Source organism: Saimiri boliviensis, chromosome 18 (genome assembly GCF_048565385.1).
Source record: "Saimiri boliviensis isolate mSaiBol1 chromosome 18, mSaiBol1.pri, whole genome shotgun sequence".
In the NCBI taxonomy this organism is placed as follows: Eukaryota; Metazoa; Chordata; class Mammalia; order Primates; family Cebidae; genus Saimiri; species Saimiri boliviensis.
In genome coordinates, this window is record NC_133466.1 from 2,661,901 (window position 1) to 2,680,460 (window position 18,560).

Here is an 18,560-nt window from a genome sequence, read left to right on the forward strand (position 1 = left end):
GTGTACAACTACCTATATTAGAATTAACATTTGAGGAGAGTGCAGTGGCTCACACCTCTAATCTCAGCCCTTCGGGAGGCTGAGGCAGAAGAAACACTGAAGGCCAGGAGTACAAGACCAGCCTGGGCAACAAAGGGAGACCCTGTCTCTATAAAAAAAAACTTTTAAAAATGGGGCCAGGCATGGTCACTCATGCCTGTAATCCCAGCAATTTGGGAGGCTGAGGTGGGTGGATCAACTGAGGTCGGGAGTTCGAGACCAGCCTGACTAACATGGAGAAACCTCATCTCTACTAAAAATACAAAAAAAATTAGCTGGTCGTGGTGGCACATGCATGTAATCCCACCTACCCAGGAGGCTGAGGCAGGAGAATCGCTTGAAGCCGGGAGGTGGAGGTTGCAGTGAACCAAGATCACGCCACTGCACTCCAGCCTGGGCGACAAGAGTGAAACTCCCAACTAATAACACATAGTTGGGAGGCCCAGACAGGCAGATCACGAGGTCAGGAGTTCCAGACCAGACTGGCCAACATGGTAAAAACCCACCTCTACAAAAAATACAAAACTTAGCCAAGTGTGGTGGCGTTATGCCTGTAATCCCAGCTACTCAGGAGGCTGAGACAGGAGAATCTCTTGAACCCAGGAAGCGGAGGTTGCAGTAAGCTGAGATCGGGCCACTGCACTGCAGCCTGGGTGACACAGCGAGACTCCATCTCAAAAAAAAAGAAGAAAAAAAAGAAAAAGAAAATTAATACTTAGTTCCTAATACCATCTACTAGTCAATCTACATTCAAATTTCCCCAACAGTCCCAGAAACACTTATACAGTCGGTTTTTCAACACTGACTCTAATCCAGGTTCCTAGGCTGCAATTGGTTGTTTCTTTAGGGTCTTTTCATCTAGAACAGAGGCTGGCGACTGCTTGGGGCAGGAAGATGGTGAATATTTCAGGCTCGGGGAGGTTGCAGCTCAGCAGTGGCCACAGGCATCCAGAAGGCAATGGAGTGACAGCCAGTACACCACCACCTACAAGAACAGAGAAGGGGTTGGGCCCTGGCCTGCTTACTGGGGCTGCTTTGGAGTGGCCGTGTTTAACCAGTTCCTGCACTCTGAGATTTCCAGAGAACTGCCATGAGTGGGGATGTGAGTTAGTACAACCATTACGGAGGGCAGTTTGGAGGGTCTTCAGAAAACCGAAACTAGGGGCGCCATGTGACCCAGCTGTCTAACGCTTAGGTATTTACCCGAAAGAAAGGAGACCCATGCATCAGAGACACCTGCACCCCCAGGTTTGCTTAGCACTGTTCACAAGAGCCAAGATTTGAAGGCAACCTGCCTGTCCGTCAAGAGATGGATGAATAAAGAAAATGTGGTTCTTACGCATAATGGAGGACTATTCAGCCAGAAAAAAGAATGAGATTCTGCCATTTGCAACAACATGGATGGTAGTGGAGCTGATTCTATTAAGTGAAATAAGCCAGGCACAGAAAGACAGGCGTAACATGCTCCACTTATCTGTGGGATCTAACAATCAAAACAACTGAACTCACAGAGACAGAGAGGAGATGGCTGGGAAGGGTAGTGGAGGTAGAGAGGGGTTAATGGGTACAAAAAATCATTAGAAAAAATGAGTAAGACATAGTATTTGGCCGGGTGTGATGGTTTATGCCTGTAATCCCAGCACTTTGGGAGGCCAAGGAGGGTGAATCACTTGCGGTCAGAAGTTCGAGACCAGTCTGACCAACACGGTAAAACCCCGTATCTACTAAAATACAAAAATTAGCCAGGCGTGGTGGTGGGCGCCTGTAATCCCAGCTACTTGGGAGGCTGAGGCAGGAGAATCGCTTGAACTTGAGAGGCAGAGGCTGCAGTGAGCTGAGATGGCACCATTGCAGTCCAGCCTGGGCAACAGAGTGACACTCTGTCTCAAAAAAAAAAAAAAAAAAAAGAGAAACTAGCAATCGTAAGTAGAGAAAAAAATTGTAATTGAAAGTTATTTATTCAAGAACTGGAGATCAATGAGGAACACAGGAAGCGGAGAAGCGAGTCTCTGCATCTGCACCCATTACGCAAAAGCAGCTGTGCAGGGAGCCAGCCCAGCCCAGACCCAGGCCTTCTGTGTTCGGCCCCCTGGGCTCCAGGCTGGCTGAGGGAGGTGGGGATGCTGTTCGAGGTCTAGCCACAGGGTCAGGAGAGCAGCCGGGCAGTGTAGACAGGTGACGGTCCAGGGTCCCTGCCCTGCTCAGCACCGTGCGTCCCTGCACTGAAGCACATCTTTAGTAAAACCAGTGCTTCCCTTAGAGATGCCACAGGCCATGAGTATGACGCTTCTCATGAAAAACGAAGCCATCATGGCTAACTCCGATCTATCCCAGGTGAGGCGGCAGAAGGGAGAGAGCAGAGAAAGGAGACGACCATTTGAGCAGCAGTCCGACCTGTGCTTTGCAATGTTGGCCCGGCTCACCCCACACCCAAGGGTGGACCCACTGAGCCCTTCTGTGCACCCAGCACCAGGGCACCCAGCACCCAGCATCTGGCCACCCAGCATCCAGCACCCAGTACCCAGCCACCAGCATCCAGCACCAAGCCACCCCAGTGTCCAATACCAGGGCACCCAGCACCAGGCCACCCAGCCTCTGGGCTAGACCAGAGGCAGCACAGGGAGGGACCATGCAGCTCCTTCAGACTAGGAAAGGGCCAAGCTTCACACAGCAGAAAACAGGGACAAGGCAGAAGAGGCAGCACCCACCATCGGAAAGCAATGAGCTCCTTAGAAACAACTTAGCTATGAGGCCAAACACCCTCAGCATGAGGGGAGGAGGAGAGGGAAGCCGGGGGAAGACAGAGGAAGGGAGAAAGGCGGGGGCGGAGGAGGTTGTGGGGGAGGGGAGAGGAGGAGGCGGTCACAGCGTGTGGCAGGGCCCACCTGCAGCTGGCCCCCAGCTCTGGGGACTATCTGGGGACATCCAGGAAGCCCCGAGAACTGAAACAAGGTGACTCATCTTGATGACAGAGGAAACCACCTGGCCAGATGTACCTCTTTAAAGAGACAGTTACTTACATCATCGCAAACAGACCAGAACACTGGCTAGGCGAGGTGGCTCACGTCTGTAATCCCAGAACTTTGGGAGGCCGAGGTGGGTGGATCGCCTGAGGTCAGCAGTTTGAGACCAACCTGGCCAACATGGCAAAACCCCACCTCCACTAAAAATACAAAAATTAGCTGGATGTGGCAGTGCGCACCTGTAATCCCAGCTACTTGGGAGGCTGAGGCAGGAGAATCGCTTGAACCTGGGAGGCAGAAGCTGCAGTGAGCCAAGATTGTGCCACTGCACTCCAGCCTGGGTGACAAAGTGAGACTTTGTCTCGAAAAGAAAAAAACCCGAACACTGACCGGAAGAAAATTCCCGGGGCCCACAATTCCTTATTGAGGACACTCTGGGGAAAAACTCAAGGACTGACTGGGCTGAGTGACGAGGAACAGAAAGGGCTCCCAGGGGCCTCTGGCGGGGCTTTTTCCCATCTCCGTTATACGAGGAGCTCCTGCTTGTGAACAGGGGAGAAACTTGTCCAAGAGGCTGAGAACCGACCTCCGAGGCTCAGCGAGGACAGGCCCTCTCCTGGGATCCCGGAGTGGGCAGGAGGCCACACTGTCATGGACTCTGGCCGCTCTGGCTGCTCAGGGAGGTCCAGGCCATGAGGCCCTTGAGGCTGAAGGAGAAGGGTGTCTGAGGCAGGGCAGCCCCAAGGTTGGTGCGGAGCATACAAGGTGGAGTGACCCAGGCAGGAGGCACCGCTGGCCAGCAGCCCAGCCAGGAGGGGAAGACAACCTGCCTGGGCCACAGCTTCACAGTCCACAACAATTCAGCACTTGCCCTCTTAAGTTTCTAGGGGCTGATAATTCGCAAGGGAGGACACAGCTTGCTCTTTCCCGCCTGCAGGGCCTGCGTGGGGGTGTGGACCTCATGTGGGGGCTGACCTGTGCACCAGGGATCCTGCATCTCACGAGGGGCCCCACGGGACAAGCGTGGAGCTAGGACACTGGACAGGACTCGGTGGCCGCCAGTCACCCTAGTCCCCTGAAGATGGAAACCACAGGCAGCGCAGGGCAGCTGCCTCCTTAAGCCCACCCAGGGGCACCACCCTGAGAGGCCGGCACTACCCCCCAGACCAGGGCACCTGTGGGTGCAGGAGACCAGGCACCCTTCGACCCAGCGAGTCTCACAGCATGTGGCCACCCACTCCCCTAGATGTTTAGAGATGTTTATGGAGGGGTATTTGCTACCGCAGTGATGAAGGCACCGCTGGTTCCTGGAGTGGGGCGACATGCAATGCACCCTTCATGGGTCTCACCAGACACTTGCCTCAGCTCGGAGCTGACTCCAACTCTGATGCAAATGCCATGAATTTTGGTTTCATAGACACTGGATTTTCCAGGAACGCAACCGCCCATAAGGCACACCTCAGGGAGGAAGAGGAAGCCTGCTTTGGCCAACCCCAGTGAGGGGCTGAGTCTACCCTCGACGGCCCTCTCAGCGGGGCTTGAGCCAGGAGCGGCCACTTCCTGTCCCGGTGCAGACGCGCCCGAGAGTTTCCAGATGGAAATATGTGTCAATCTGAAATCCTGGGTGCAATCTGCAAAACCTATTTCCATACTGCAGAAGAGACATCACGATGCTTTATTAATAACAACATGAAGCAGTAATAACACATTCGCCAGGCCTGCCTAAGCGCGCTCCTGTATTACCTCCATTATGCAATGGAGATGTGGGGCCCAGCCGGGTGGAGAATGACAGGCTGAGGCTGACCACTCCCTGAGTCCTAGATGCAGGGCCCCAGAGGAGGGACTCGCGCAAGGCACAAGGCCCTGCCCCTGCAGTGGCCTTGACCCCGGAGCATGCCAGCATGGCAAACACATGAGGGCTGCAGACGCCAGCCTGTGTCCGACTTTACACTGCTAGAGGCCACGTTCAAAAGCATAAGAAACTGGCAAAAAATGATTTAATAATACATTTTATTCAACCCAGTATATCTAAATTATCCTTTCTGCATGCAACCAATATAGAAGAATATGAATGGGATCACTCACATTCTCCTTCATGTTACGCCTCTGAGACTGGCGTGCATTTCACAGCAAGGGTGTATCTCAGTTTCCACCAGCCACGTTTCCAGCATGCCTCTGTGGGCTACGTGGCTCATGTGCTCTGCCCCAGACAGCACAGGCTGAGATATGACGGGTTATATGAGGGCAACATCCTTCCCACACCCCTTTTCTGTTTGCATATCAAGAATTTCAGAAGTTTTTAGCTTCACCAACCCTTTGCCTTTTAAAGTATCTATCGTGGTTCATTTCTCCACTTGAGGCAGGTGCAGGGGTTCAATACTTTATGTATGTGTTTTCATATAAAGCACTTCCTAATTTTAAAAAAGGTTCACCCATTCCCTAAAATACAATTTAATCATAAGGCACAAAATAAAAATTATGACAAAGTTATTAAATACTTCCAGTTTTCTTTTTCTTACATAAAATTTGTAAGGAAGAAAAAAATGATCCCTTTCTGGAAATAAATACATAATCAGTGACAAAGTAAAAACAATTAGGAATTACTAGCACTTCCTTCTCAATTTTCTTTTCTTCAAAAAAAAGTTTGTACATTTATTCTCATTCATTCTCTCTCTCCATTTTCTCTCTCTTCCCCCTCCCTGGCATTAAGAATGACCAACTCATAATCAAACCACCAGCCTCAAAACAAATCTTCCTTGCTATGAACAGTTAACACACTGCCACCCATCACGTGTCCAATTCACCACCATCTCAAACACGGTTGACTGGAAAGGTCCAGAGACCATCACTCAGCAATAAGACGCCTGTCCCCTCAATGCCAGTGAGCAGGGGACGTCCCGCGCCTGGCTGTGTGCCTGTCCTTGTTTCCACTTTGGAGAGATACATGTGAGTGGAAATAACAAGGGTAATTGGCAAAATCATTGTGAAATGAATCTGTCCGACCATAAATGTGACTGCAAATTTTAAGGTTGATTTGCACAAGGCCACAAAGCTGTGACCCATCCCCACATTCAGTGGCAATACCACGGGGAAAAGGGCAGCTACCATCTCTGAGTCGTCAGAATCCCTGACAGTAAAGCTGGACAGTCCCCAGCGCTCAAGATCAAAGCTGAGTTCCTGGCAGAAGAGACCTGCAAAGGCCTTTCCCGCCTTCCTGCTAGTGACTCACAAAGGCAGCCCTCGAATACCGGACAAAGTTCAAGACAAGAACAGGCTGACCAGGAGCTCCCCGCCTCCGCCGCCCGCCTCTGCCCCCCGCCCCCACAGACGCCTATCCAGAGCGTTCCTCAAGAACAGCAGCCGTCTCTGCCACGCCACGCCAGGATCGCGGGCACTAGGGGACAGCAGATGCTGCCCTCAGCTATGCTGAGCCATGACGTGATTCAGCAGCATGGGAATCGGACGCCGGCCCAGGAACGCAGCACTGGCCTGGGAGGCCACGGACAAACACCAGCTTCGCTGGTACAAAGGGCCGGTGCCGACTGATGTCAAAGCTCAAATCCACACCCAGAGTCTCCACAGTACTCTGAGATGCCCGAGGGCACAAGAGACACAGAGCCACGTCCTCTGCCCCGAGGTCAAGCAGACACAGTAACAGAGACGGGCCGAGCTCATGTCTTCTCAGCTCCACCCCAGGAGCACAGGGAGAAGCCTGCGTGCCAGGATGCGGGGACGTGGGGGCTCTCAGGAAGCAGGAGTGCCAGGTGCCTGGAGGTCCTAAGGCCAGCTCAGGACGCGTACAGCTCAGGCTGTGGCTTCTAGATTGCTGGGCTTTTGAACGCAGCGCTCACTGATCGCAGTCACTCTTCCCCAAGTGCCATCTTCCCGGGGCAGCCCCAGGACTCACAGTGCACACAGCCACACACAACACGGCTGCCCCAACAAGCACACGGCACAGCAGGCACACATGCCACTGTGCCATCGACAGGGCATTTTCACGTGTGCAGCCTCACAAGCTGCTGAGGAAGAACAGACGAGCAGACAGGTGCTCAGCTGACAGCAGAGAAGGAAAGCTGCCTGGGCCATACCCACGACCCAGCCTCCAAGCCCACAGCAGCCCAGAGAGACCGGGCTCCTCCGGCACAGACAGACACCCTCAGTCCATTTTCCAGCTGAAATAAAATACTGCACAGCAGCAACTGTGCTTCCTGTGGTTTTCCCAGGAAACGAAGCTTTACTCAATCTTAGCATGTTGGATTTCTTTTCTTTTTCTTTTCTTTTTTTTAGATGGAGTCTCACTCCGTTGCCCAGGCTGGAGTGCAGTGGCACAATCTCAGCTCACTGCAACTTCCACCTCCTAGGTTCAGGCAATTCTGATGTCTCAGCCTTCTGAGAAGCTGGGTTTAGAGGCATGCACCGTCATACCCGGCTAATTTTTGTATTTTTAGTAGAGACAGGGTTTCACTATGTTGGTCAGGCTGGTCTTGAACTCCTGACCTCAAGTGAGCCTCCCAAAGTGCTGAGATGACAGGTGTGAGCCACCACAGCCAGCCACATGTTGAATTTCAAAACTAGAAGACAAGCCAAGTGTGGTGGCTCACGCCTGTCATCCCAGCACCTTGGAACCTGAGGCAGGTCGATCACTTGAGGTCCAGAGTTGAGACCAGCCTGGGCAATATGGTGAAATCCCATCTCGACTAAAAATACAAAAATTAGCCAGGCGTGGTGCCACACATCTATAATCCCAGCTACGCCGGAGGCTGAGGCACAAGTCACTTGAACCCAGGAGGTGGAGGTTGCAGTGAGTTGAGATCAAGATCTCACCACTGCACTCCAGCCTGAGCAACACAGCAAGATCCCGCATTAAAAAAACAAACAAACAAACAGAAAACTAGAAGACAAATGGAAATAAAAAACTATTAAGCATCCACAACAGTGTTATTCTTTCAAATGCTACTGGTATGCATGAAACAGAAAGGATCTTTGCAGAGGGTAAATCAGTAACAATGTGTCTAATGTCTTTGAAATGTCAAGACCCTTTACTCAGCAATCCACAGGCAGAATGTACCTTCAAGACACTGACTAGAGAAGAACTGTACAAGGATGCCCATCATACTTAAAACCAGGAACACAGAGCAGCATGTCCATTGTCGGGACCACCACAGCCGGCTGTGTCCAGGCAGGGGAGCCGGGTTCATCCCTCCCTCGAGGGGGCTCACAGAACGTCAGCAGTGTAACATGAACTGAAGTGGGTGGGCCACAGAGACAGCAGCCACGTCGTGACTCTGTTGTGTGTTAAGAGTGTGTGCGTGTTGGATGTGGTGGCTCACCCCTGTAATCCCAGCACTTTGGGAGGCAGAGGCAGGCGGATCACCTGAGGTTGGGAGTTCAAAACCAGCCTGACCCACATAGAGAAATCCCGTCTCTACTAAAAATATCCTATTAGCCGGGCGTGGTGGCGCATGCCTATAGTCCCAGCTACTCGGGAGGCTGAGGCAGGAGAATCACTTGAACCTGGGAGGCGGAGGTTGCAGTGAGCCAACATCACGCCACTGCGCTTCAGCTTGAGCAACAGGAGTGAAACTCTGTCTCAAAAAAAAAAAAAAAAAAAAAAAAAAAAAAAAAGACTGTGTGTGTATCCAGCTCACACTCAGGATAGGGGCAGGCCACCTCCACAAAGTGACATCCAGGCCGAAGTCCCTGGGCAAAGGAAGAAAGAGTGTTCCAGGTAAGCGGAGGTCCGAGGCAGAACATGGCCAGTGGGGCAGCCTGAAGACGGGGTGTGGGGGGCGCGGAGCCTGAGGTGGAGGGATACTGAGAGCAGCAGACGTCGTTGAGGGGGCTGGGCAGGCAGTGACGGGGAATGCAAGGGGCTACTGAAATGCTGCCCCTAGTGCTGTGGGGAACAGGTGTTCAAGACCGGCATGACCAACATGGAGAAACTCCATTTCTACTAAAAATACAAATTAGCCAGGTGTGGTAGCAGGCGCCTGTAATCCCACCTACTTGGGAGGCTGAGGCAGGGGAACTGCTTGAACCTTAGGCAGACATTGCAATGAGCCAAGATCGCACCATGCACTCCAGCCTGGGCAACAAGAGCGAAACCGCATCTCAAAAAACAAAACAAAAACAAAAATTAGCTGGGCATAGTGGTGGGCGCCTATAATCCCAACTACTCAGGAGGCTGAGGCAAGAGAACCACTTGAACCCAGAAGGCAGAGGTTGCAGTTACCCGAGATCACATCACTGCACTCCAGCCTGGGCGACAAGAGCAAAACGCCATCTCAATATACATACATATATATATATATGTATACACACACACACACATATATATGTATACACACATATATATATACACATACATACATACATACATATGTATATGTATGTATGTATATATATTAATAGCACAGTAGTTGGAGATGAAGACGGAGTTGCTAAACTGGAAGACAGAGCTGAAGAACTAACTGGAATGAAGCACAAAAAGACTAAAAGGTAGAAATATGAGTAGGAGTTTGAGGGGCTGGGAGGTTGGTGTCAGAAAGCCAGGCGTGAGGCTGACGCAGGATGGTTGACCCTTCAGATCTAGGGGTTCCACATTTGGGGATTCAACCAACTATGGATTGAAGATATTGGCAGGGGGGTGGGGATTCCAAAAAGCAAACATTGAATTTGCTGCTACTAATTTTTTTTTTTTTTTTTTTTTAGACAGCATCTTACTCTGTCACCCAGGCTGCAGTGCAGTGGTGTGATCTCAGCTCACTGCAACCTCCACCCCACCAAGTTCAAGCAATTCTCCTGCCTCAGCCTCCCGCATAGCTGGGATTACAGGCGCCTGGCATCGCGCCCAGCATATTTTTGTATTTTTAGTAGAGACAGGGTGTCAACATCTTGGCCAGGCTGGTCTTGAACTCCTGACCTCATAATCCACCCGCCTCAGCCTCCCAAAGGGTTGGGATTACAGGCGTGAGCCACCGTGCGCAGCCCAGCTCTCTGCTATTTTAAATCCATGTTAATGAAGTGATATACAGGCATTGTATTAGATATTATAAGTAATCTAAAGATGATTTAAAAATATATGGGAGGATGTACACAGGTTATGTACAAATACGACACCATTTTATAACAGGAACTTAGGCACCCACAGATTTTGGTATCCATGATGGGTTCTGGAACCAGTCCCTGGTGGATACTGAGGAATGACTGTATTCAACAAAATAATGGCTAAAGTTTTTCCAGAATTGCTGAAAGACATGATACTTTATCTTCAGGAAGTACGATGAATTCAAAGCAGAAGAAATAAAAAGAAAGCCATTCTAGAAAGACCACAGTGAAGCTGAAAAACACCAGAAATAAAAGAGACTATAAAAGCCGCCAGAGAACAAGCTTACTACTGACACAGGAAGGGCAATCTAGATGACCGCTTACTTCCTAAGAGCAACTTTATAAGCCGAAGATACACAATAGAATTCAGTCCTTAAAGAAATGCCAGGGAATCCATGCTATACAGACTATATCCTCTGCCCATGAGCCTTTTCAGCTGAAATCATAATAAAAACATAATCTAAAATTATTAAGGCCTTTGAACATAAAAGCACTCATGGGTCACGGAAGAATAATAAAATTGTAAAATGCTGAACAATGAAAATATTATGTACATTATAGCCTTAAATGCTCATGCCTATACAGCACTTTAGGAGGCTGAGGCAGGCAGATTGCCTGAGGTCAGGAGTTTGAGACCAGCCTGGCCAACTAACAATACAAAAATTAGCTGGGTGTGGTGGTGCATGCCTGTAATCCCAGGGGAGGCTGAAGCAGGAGAATCACTTAACTGAGGAGGCAGAGGTTGCAGTGAGCTGAGATCACACCACTGCACTCCAGCCCAGAGCAAGACTCTGTCTCAAACACACACACACACACACACACACACACACACACACCCCAGTTAAAAAGCAAGAACAATAATAAAGGCACCTGGGAATAAATTTAAGCACAGAGTGTCAGGTGGTATGTGGAATATCAAAATGCTTTATCAAAAAGATACCTAGGAAGACCCGCACAGTCAACTCTTGAGGGATAAAAGGCCTAAGGAGATAAAGCAAACTTTACAACTTCTACAAAAAAATACAGAATACATCTGTGACCCAAGAATTGGGGGGAACTTCAACCAACATGCAAAAGGCACTACCCAGAAAAAAAAAAAAGGATGGATAAAATTATACATTACATTTAAACTATCTTGTCATCAATACAAAGACAGTAAAAGATAAGACCCAACTGGGAAAAGTATCTAATACACACATTACAACCAAGGATGAACAGCCTGAATATATAAGAAAATACAGAATATGGAAACTACATATAAGGAATAGGCGAGAAAATGACATAACCCAAAAGAAAAATGGGTGAAACACATGAACAGGAATTTCACAGAGAAGGACGCGTGTAACCAATAAATACACAGGATGCTCAACTTCATCCAGCAGGGAGGCGTAAATCAAGACCACAGTTGTACAACAAACAGTTTGCATCTACTATCTTTGCAAAAATCACAGGAATACCAAGTGCTGACAAGTATGTGGCTCAACCTCACACATCACTGGTGGCTGTGTGACTTGGTGGTGTTCTGGGAAGCAGCCCACACAGAGGTTAAGCACACAGGACATCGGAGGGCTGCACACGTGGCCCAGAGACATGGACACAGAACATCCCATGTAAACAGGTTGAGATTAGGAGCGCCTCTGGAAAACATTATTTTTGGCAGGATTTATCTTTGCAGAGATCTTATGGGAGAGTCTCCTGTAGGCACTTAAAGACACATGGAATTACTCTGTTTTCCAACTGGTGCTTATTCTTGTATTACCATCTTCTCCTTTCCTCTAAGTATCATCGGAGAATGCTGTTTCCAGCAGCAATCCCTGAGACAGAGGCGATGATTCTTTTGGCTTTATCTGCACGAAATTTCTTGAGATTTTTTTCCCCTCTCTTTCTGCATTTTTGAAGTGCCCGTTTTGTCCTCATTTATTTAGTTCAGTTACTTTATTTCAAGAAATAAACAAATACTGTAGCCCAGAGATTGTAAAAATAGTAGCCCCAGCTGAATTCAGGTGGCAAGATTTTTAATTCAGCTTGTGTAGTTTGCTAAAAAATAGATTGCACATAAAACTCCAGATTTCTGGTTCCTCCTGGAAGACTAAAGATCGAGTAACTCTGGTCATATGCCCACCTGGCCCTGCTCAGTTGGGGGTCAGTGTCGGGCAGTCAGGAGAGCCAGGCCCTTTGAAAGAGGCCTCAGTCTCTCACTCATGTTCACCACAGCCACCCCTTCCTAGGCCTCATGTCTGCATTGCCACTTACTTTCCTGGCTGGACCCCATCAGAATCTGTGTTGAGGACCTTCCTGTACAGCTTTGTTCACCAAAAAGAAACGTTCTATACTCAATAATTCACTAACATTGATTGATTGACTGACTGATTAATTGAGATGGGAGTCTGGCTCTGTCTCCCAGGCTGGAGTGCAGTGGCGCGAGCTCAGCTCACTGTAAACTCCACCTCCCGGGTTCAAGTGATTCTCCTGCCTTAGCATCCCCAGTAGTTGGGACTACTGGCATGCGCCACCACACCTGGCTGGTTTTTGTATTTTTTTTTTTTTTTAGTAGAGACGGGGTTCACCATGTTGCCCAGGCTGGTCTCCAACTCCTGACCTCAAGTGATCCGCCCACCTCGGCCTCCCAAAGTGCTGGCATTACAGGCATGAGCCACCTCACAGAGCCTCAATAATTCACTAACATTTAAAGAAAAGAAGCAAAAGTTACAAAGGCTTTGGGGCTGCAGGAAAATGCAATGCTAGCTTGGAGCTGGAAGTGTACTGCATGACAAACATATTTTCCAACCAATGTTCTAGAACTTCAGTCGTAGTAATACGCTCCTGATTTAGAAGACTGAAAATAACCTGTGTGCACTGAAACTCGTATGTCCTGATTGCTAGAGTGCATTTGAAAACTCCCAGAACACCAGCACTTCCGATTCCCTGCGCCAGCTTGCTACCAGCCACGGCAGGGAGTCCTCGGAGGGCTGCCGGGGTTCGCTTTCTAAAACTAATCCAAAATACCGCCCGCCCGTGCCGTGTGGTGATTCACAGTTGGGATGGTCTTTACTATTCCTTTTGTTTTTGTGGATTACCAAAAGTCACTAAACTTAGCCAGGTGTGGTGACAGCACCTGTAGTCCTAGACACTCGGGGGGCCAAGGTGGGAGGATCACTTGAGGCCAGGAGTTTGAGTCTGGCCTGGGCAGCACAGCGAGGCCCCATCTCTAAAATAAATGCATAAAATTTTAGGTCCCTAAACATCGTCTCTGAGGCTGCCATGGAGCTCTGCCCGAGACGGTGGCTCCAAGGTGACAGGTGAGTCACAGCCTCCTCTCCAAGACACCTTCAGGACCCCTTCAGAGGCAACAACCAAAGGAACACTCGTGCAGGGCCAGGCCTGAGAGACGCAGAGCCACCTTGGAGGTCAGCTCCGCCCAAGGACTCAGCACTGGGCTGTCTGTGCCTAACGCAGGGCTGGGTCTGAGGCTCCTCCTCCCCGGCCGGGCTCCCTCTGCCTCCCCTCACAGGGATCAGACTTGCCTGGAGGGCTGAGTGCTCCGAACCCTGCTCCCCTCTCACCCTCTGCAGGGTTTCCTCCTGCAATTTGCATCTCATCTTGGCACCTGCTTCCCAAACTGACAAGCGTGTAACCCAAACTGACACAGTCTTCATCTAACAATCTGACTTCTGTCTATTTTGGCAAAAATCAATGGCATTACACCATATTTTACAAAGTATAGCAATTGATTAATTTCTCAACGCATGCACAGATTATGTGTAGCTCCCTAATAAAATGCACATTTTTTCATTCAATCAATCACTCCAATTAGACTAGGACAATGGCCTAAATCAGAAATCAATCCATGAAAAGCTTAACCCAGTCATCAGCACATTCTTCACGTTAGGAGTCAATAAACAGCTCTTTATTTTACTCTCACCAATTACACCACAAAAAGCTGGGCACAGATGAATTTACGTCAATTAACTGTCTTCCCCATTCACTACCATACCCAGCATGTATCTGTTTCTATCATTTCAGGTGGCGGTTTCAGAGCCCCCAGTCCAGCAAGCACAGCCTTCTACAAGTGAAAAGTGTTTAAATGAATACCTGTATGCGAAGCCAATGACTTTGTCTCTGTTTCAGAGATGCAGATTTTCATCTACTGGATTTTATGAGCATCGAGGTGGTTTGGTAGGAAGAATGACAGCTTTGGACTCTATCAGACCTTTGTTTAGATCTAGATTTGCCGGAGCTGAGATGCTGGTCACACCTTCCCCTTCAGTTTCCCAGGTGTCTGTCAGTTTCTGTGTGATGGGGTAAAACCCCTCTCCTTACAGGGGTGTACAGGTGCTTATAAAATAATAAGGTCGGCATGTCATAAAGCAGGTGACACATTTAATGTCAGGTCAGCAAACAGGACATGAGGAAGAGAAGTGGAGCCACCCTGGCTGCAGCTCCAGTGCTCAGCTCCTGGCACCTGGCTGAGAACCAGGAGGACAGTCGGGGTGAGCGATCCATCTCAGGACAGGTATTTTCTCGTACAGCTTGTCATTACAGCTCATTTTATAATTCATCATTATCGTTACTTATTCTGCATTTCATCCCCTACCCACTTGCAGAAAGTAATTGAGACCACCTCCAGCAATGGTGCATGGCCTTTCCGATCACCCGGGGACAGGCCTCCAGGCTGCAGGCACACCGTCCCACCATGAGCGCCAGCCAGGAGGAAGATTTCTGCCTGTCACACACTGAAGGATACTTATGTTGCTTTCAGTTCACCACCAGTAACATTTAAAACATATCCTATCTGCAACCCTTTTACCGAGGCTTGGGGAAAGACGTTGCCTGTTTAACCTAGGCATCCATGGATCCTAATGGCCGGGTACAGACTTTGGCCCTGCAGAAACAACTAATACCAACTTTCACCGTCAACTCTGCCTTCCTGCCCCCAAAACTAAACACAGACAGTCCAAAGTTACTAGAGCACCTGTCTCCTGTACTTGCTTGACAAAGATAACCAAAACATGTGACTTCTAAACAACTAAACGAAAACCTGTCAGAAGGTGAAGCCCTAACGCATCTGCCTAAAATGAAGCATTTTGAAATTAGTAACTTAGAATGAATCTTGAAATTATTATGAGGTGGTTTTAGGAACAGACAGCTCATGGTCATGTAACTTCAGCACTTGGAATGACCCATTTAAAAGCCCAAACACTCTTCCGTTAACCCAAAGTAAAGTCCCACAAAATCTCTGAGCAACTGTCTTCAGAAAATTCAGTCCAACTTTAATGTAACAAAAATCTTGCAGTGAGATGGAGTAGCTAAAGATTTCACATTAAACAAGTCATTAAAAAGGAAACAGTCAAATGTAGCCAGTCATGCTGTGATCTAGAAACACCGGGCCAGCCACAACTTGGATAACTTGTAACTGTGCAATCACAAGAGGTTTTGACAAGGCCAGAGAAGAAGTGTGGAAGAATAAGCCACTGAATTTACCAGAGATGGGTTTTGATGGTGACAAGGGGCCTGCACTGGCTCTTCAATACCAAGCACCAGGAGCCCGGCATGGATGGATGGAGGCGGGGGTCTGCACTGGGAGGGCCCAAGTGGGGCTCCAGGTCCATGAAGAGGGTAAATGTGATTTCGCGAGTTAAGGACACCCCTCCACCAAAGGAATCCAGGAAATCAGGCTCTTCTCAAAACACATTCTGATCTTTCTCTTCCCTGTTGATGAGAATTTCAGCATATCCCACCACCTCTGATTTCACCAGGATGGCATCTGAAGGCTTCCAGCACCAAGATGGGTCCGTGGAGGCGGGAGTCAGGGATGGAAGCCTCAAGTCAGCCCTGCTGATCCCAGACAGAACCTGGGGCAATTATCTCAAGCCCTGGCTTGCCAGAACACTTGTTTACCGGGTCAAAGTGCGGAGGGGGTGGGAGGCAGGTGTGTCAGTCACGGGTCTACCACAGGGATGGAACAGATTACTTTGGTGAATGCTTTTCCTAATTTCCAAAATAAAACAATGACTTCCTTTCAGGTTGCTTCCCCAGCCCTGGCACACAGACTCACGAACAGGCACTGAGTCTGCACTGGGCACCAGTCTGGGGCGGGGCAACACCCTCCCTCCAGGGAGGCCTGTTCTAGAATCTACATGCCTGGGGACTTTCCCATCTGACCACACTGCCTTTAACCCTGCTCTCACACACTCTTCAGGCTGCGGCCACGAATCGCCCTGGCAGATATGCCAGGACAGGGCCACACGCAGGTAGGGTGACCACAGAGGGCAGCCACTCCATGAAGTTGGCTTCAGAACATTGAAGGCCTCTACACCTTCCAAGGCCAAGGGGCTCTGTTCATCTGAATATCAATGGCATGAAGCTGCTTTTTAAACAACGTCCTCAAGAAGAGACCTAAGAGTAACTAGAAATGGATACATGAAGCGGGTTGTCACAGGGACCCGCTAAGTCTGAACTCTGTGGGGGAGGGGTTGCTCAGGATTACCCGGGAAGGGAGAGGGGGAGCAGCCAGGAAGTGACCAAATTAGCGCTCAGCATCCCCGGGAGACCCCTCCGAAGCTTTCACACTGAGAAGAGGAAGGTAAACGAGGCGGAGCAGGGGCGCCTGCAATTTAAAAGCCGCAGCAGCCAGGGTCCGCTCCCAGCCTGGGCCCACCCCAGCCCCCAGCCCCCAGCCGGAGCCCTGCACTTGGCCCTCGGCGTTGGCTTTCATTTTTCATACGAGCCGCACGCTCATCACCCTCTGTCTGGAGGCCAGCGGCGCACCTATTTCCTTTTTCTAAGATCACGTTTCCCGGGAAAAAGAACGCAACTGCTCCAGTATTCTCTTGGACAAGGCTTTTAATATTGTGCTGCTTTTCTTTTTTTAAGGAAAAAGGTCTGGGAAGCCATTTATAAAAGCATTTTCCCTATTTCACTAAACTTCTCTCAAAGTTACACACACACACAGATACACACACACACACACACACACACACACACAATCTTGAACTAGCTTCAAATACGAATAACCTTCCTTTCCTAAGTGCTTCGGGACCCGCTGTGCCAAGGGTCCTGGGGCGGTCAGGGGTGGGTTTTCGCCCCCATGGCTCTGGCTCCCGGGCTGACCCCCTCCCCTGACCCGCCCGGTGTGAACACGCCGCCGGCCTCCGGGTCGAATGCAAAGTCTACACTGGGCTCCGCAGCCCGGTCCCGCAGCCCCGTCCCCGCGCGGAGCAGCTAAAAGTGAAACTGTCCCTCGGCCTGGACGCGCGGGGAGGAGGCCCCTGGGGAGTTCCGGGTCCCCAGCGCCCCGAAACCAGGCGGCGGGCGCGTGCTGTCCACGGGGGAGCGGAGCGAGGCCGGGAGCAGAGTCCAGGGCGGAGGGGACGGGACGCCCCCGCGGAAACTCACTCGCCTTCCCTCAGCCCCGGCCCGGGCCCCTCCCGGGGCGCCCCGAACCCCCGGGCCTCCCGCCGAGCCCAGCGCCACCGAGGCTGCCGCGGGAAGGGACCGGGGCTTCGGGCCGGACCAGGCCCACCCGGGAGGCCCGGGCTGCGGGGGGCGCACAGGACCCGGGCTGGACCCCTCCTGGCCCCGCGCCTTCCCAGGCCCCGCGCCCCGCAGAGCGCGGCCGGCCCCATGCGGCGCGGGGCCCCGGGCGGCCCGAGGTCGGGCGGCGGGAGGGCGACCTCGGGCGGCGGCGGGGAGGGGTCTGAGTAGGGGGCGGCCCGACCTCGGGCGGGGATCTCGGCGCTCACCTGCGGCAGCCGCCACCTGCTCCTCGCGCGGGCGTCCCCGGCGTCGCCTCCGCGGCCCCGCTCCGGCCGCTGCGCTCCTCGGCCCTGGGCCCGGCCCGGCCCTGCGTCGGGGCCTCAGCGAGTGCGGCGCCCGCCGCCCCCGGCCCCCATCCCGCCGCCCTCCGCCCTCCGCCCTCGGCCGCGCCGCCGCCGCCACTTCCTGTGCGCGGCGATCCCACAGTTCCGCCGGCGCGCGCGGGGCGGCCGAGGGACACGCGGGGGGGGGGACGCGCGGGAGGACGCGGGGGGGACGCCACGTGGGGACGCCGGGGGACGCGCGCGGAGAGAGAGTGCGGGCCGGGGCGGCCGGGGCGGCGGCGGCGGGGCGGGTGGGAGCGCGGGTGGGATCCGCTAACGGGCGGGGGGCGGGAGGCGCGGGGATCGGGGAGGCCGGGGCTGAACTGGGGGAGGTGGCGGACGACCCGGCTGGGGAGCGGCGAGGGCTCCCGCGGACGGGGTCGGGGGCAGGACCGGGTCGGGGCCGAGGGGCCCGGGGCGCGGGGTGGGGCCGGGAGGAGCCTCGGGGCTCTGCCTGAGCCCCGCATCTCCCGGGCCAGGGTCTCCGTTGGCCCCGGGGCAGTTTCGGGCGTGAGCTCCTCCCGCGTCGGCCGGGGGTCGGGGTCGGGGTCGGGGTCGGGGTCGCCGCGCGGCGGGCTCGGTGGGGACGGCC

The 18,560-nt window shown here is 51.8% G+C and overlaps 1 protein-coding gene across 1 annotated transcript in view; it reads right to left on the bottom strand.

Annotated features, from left to right (window-relative positions):
* Nucleotides 1–18,052, bottom strand: part of AGPAT3 (1-acylglycerol-3-phosphate O-acyltransferase 3) — a 109,805-nt gene extending 91,753 nt beyond the window's left edge. The window contains exon 1 of the mRNA XM_039480492.2: nt 17,852–18,052. The gene's annotated coding sequence lies outside the window, so the exon portion shown is untranslated. The remainder of the gene's footprint in view (nt 1–17,851) is intronic.
* Between the last annotated feature and the right edge of the window lie 508 nt (nt 18,053–18,560).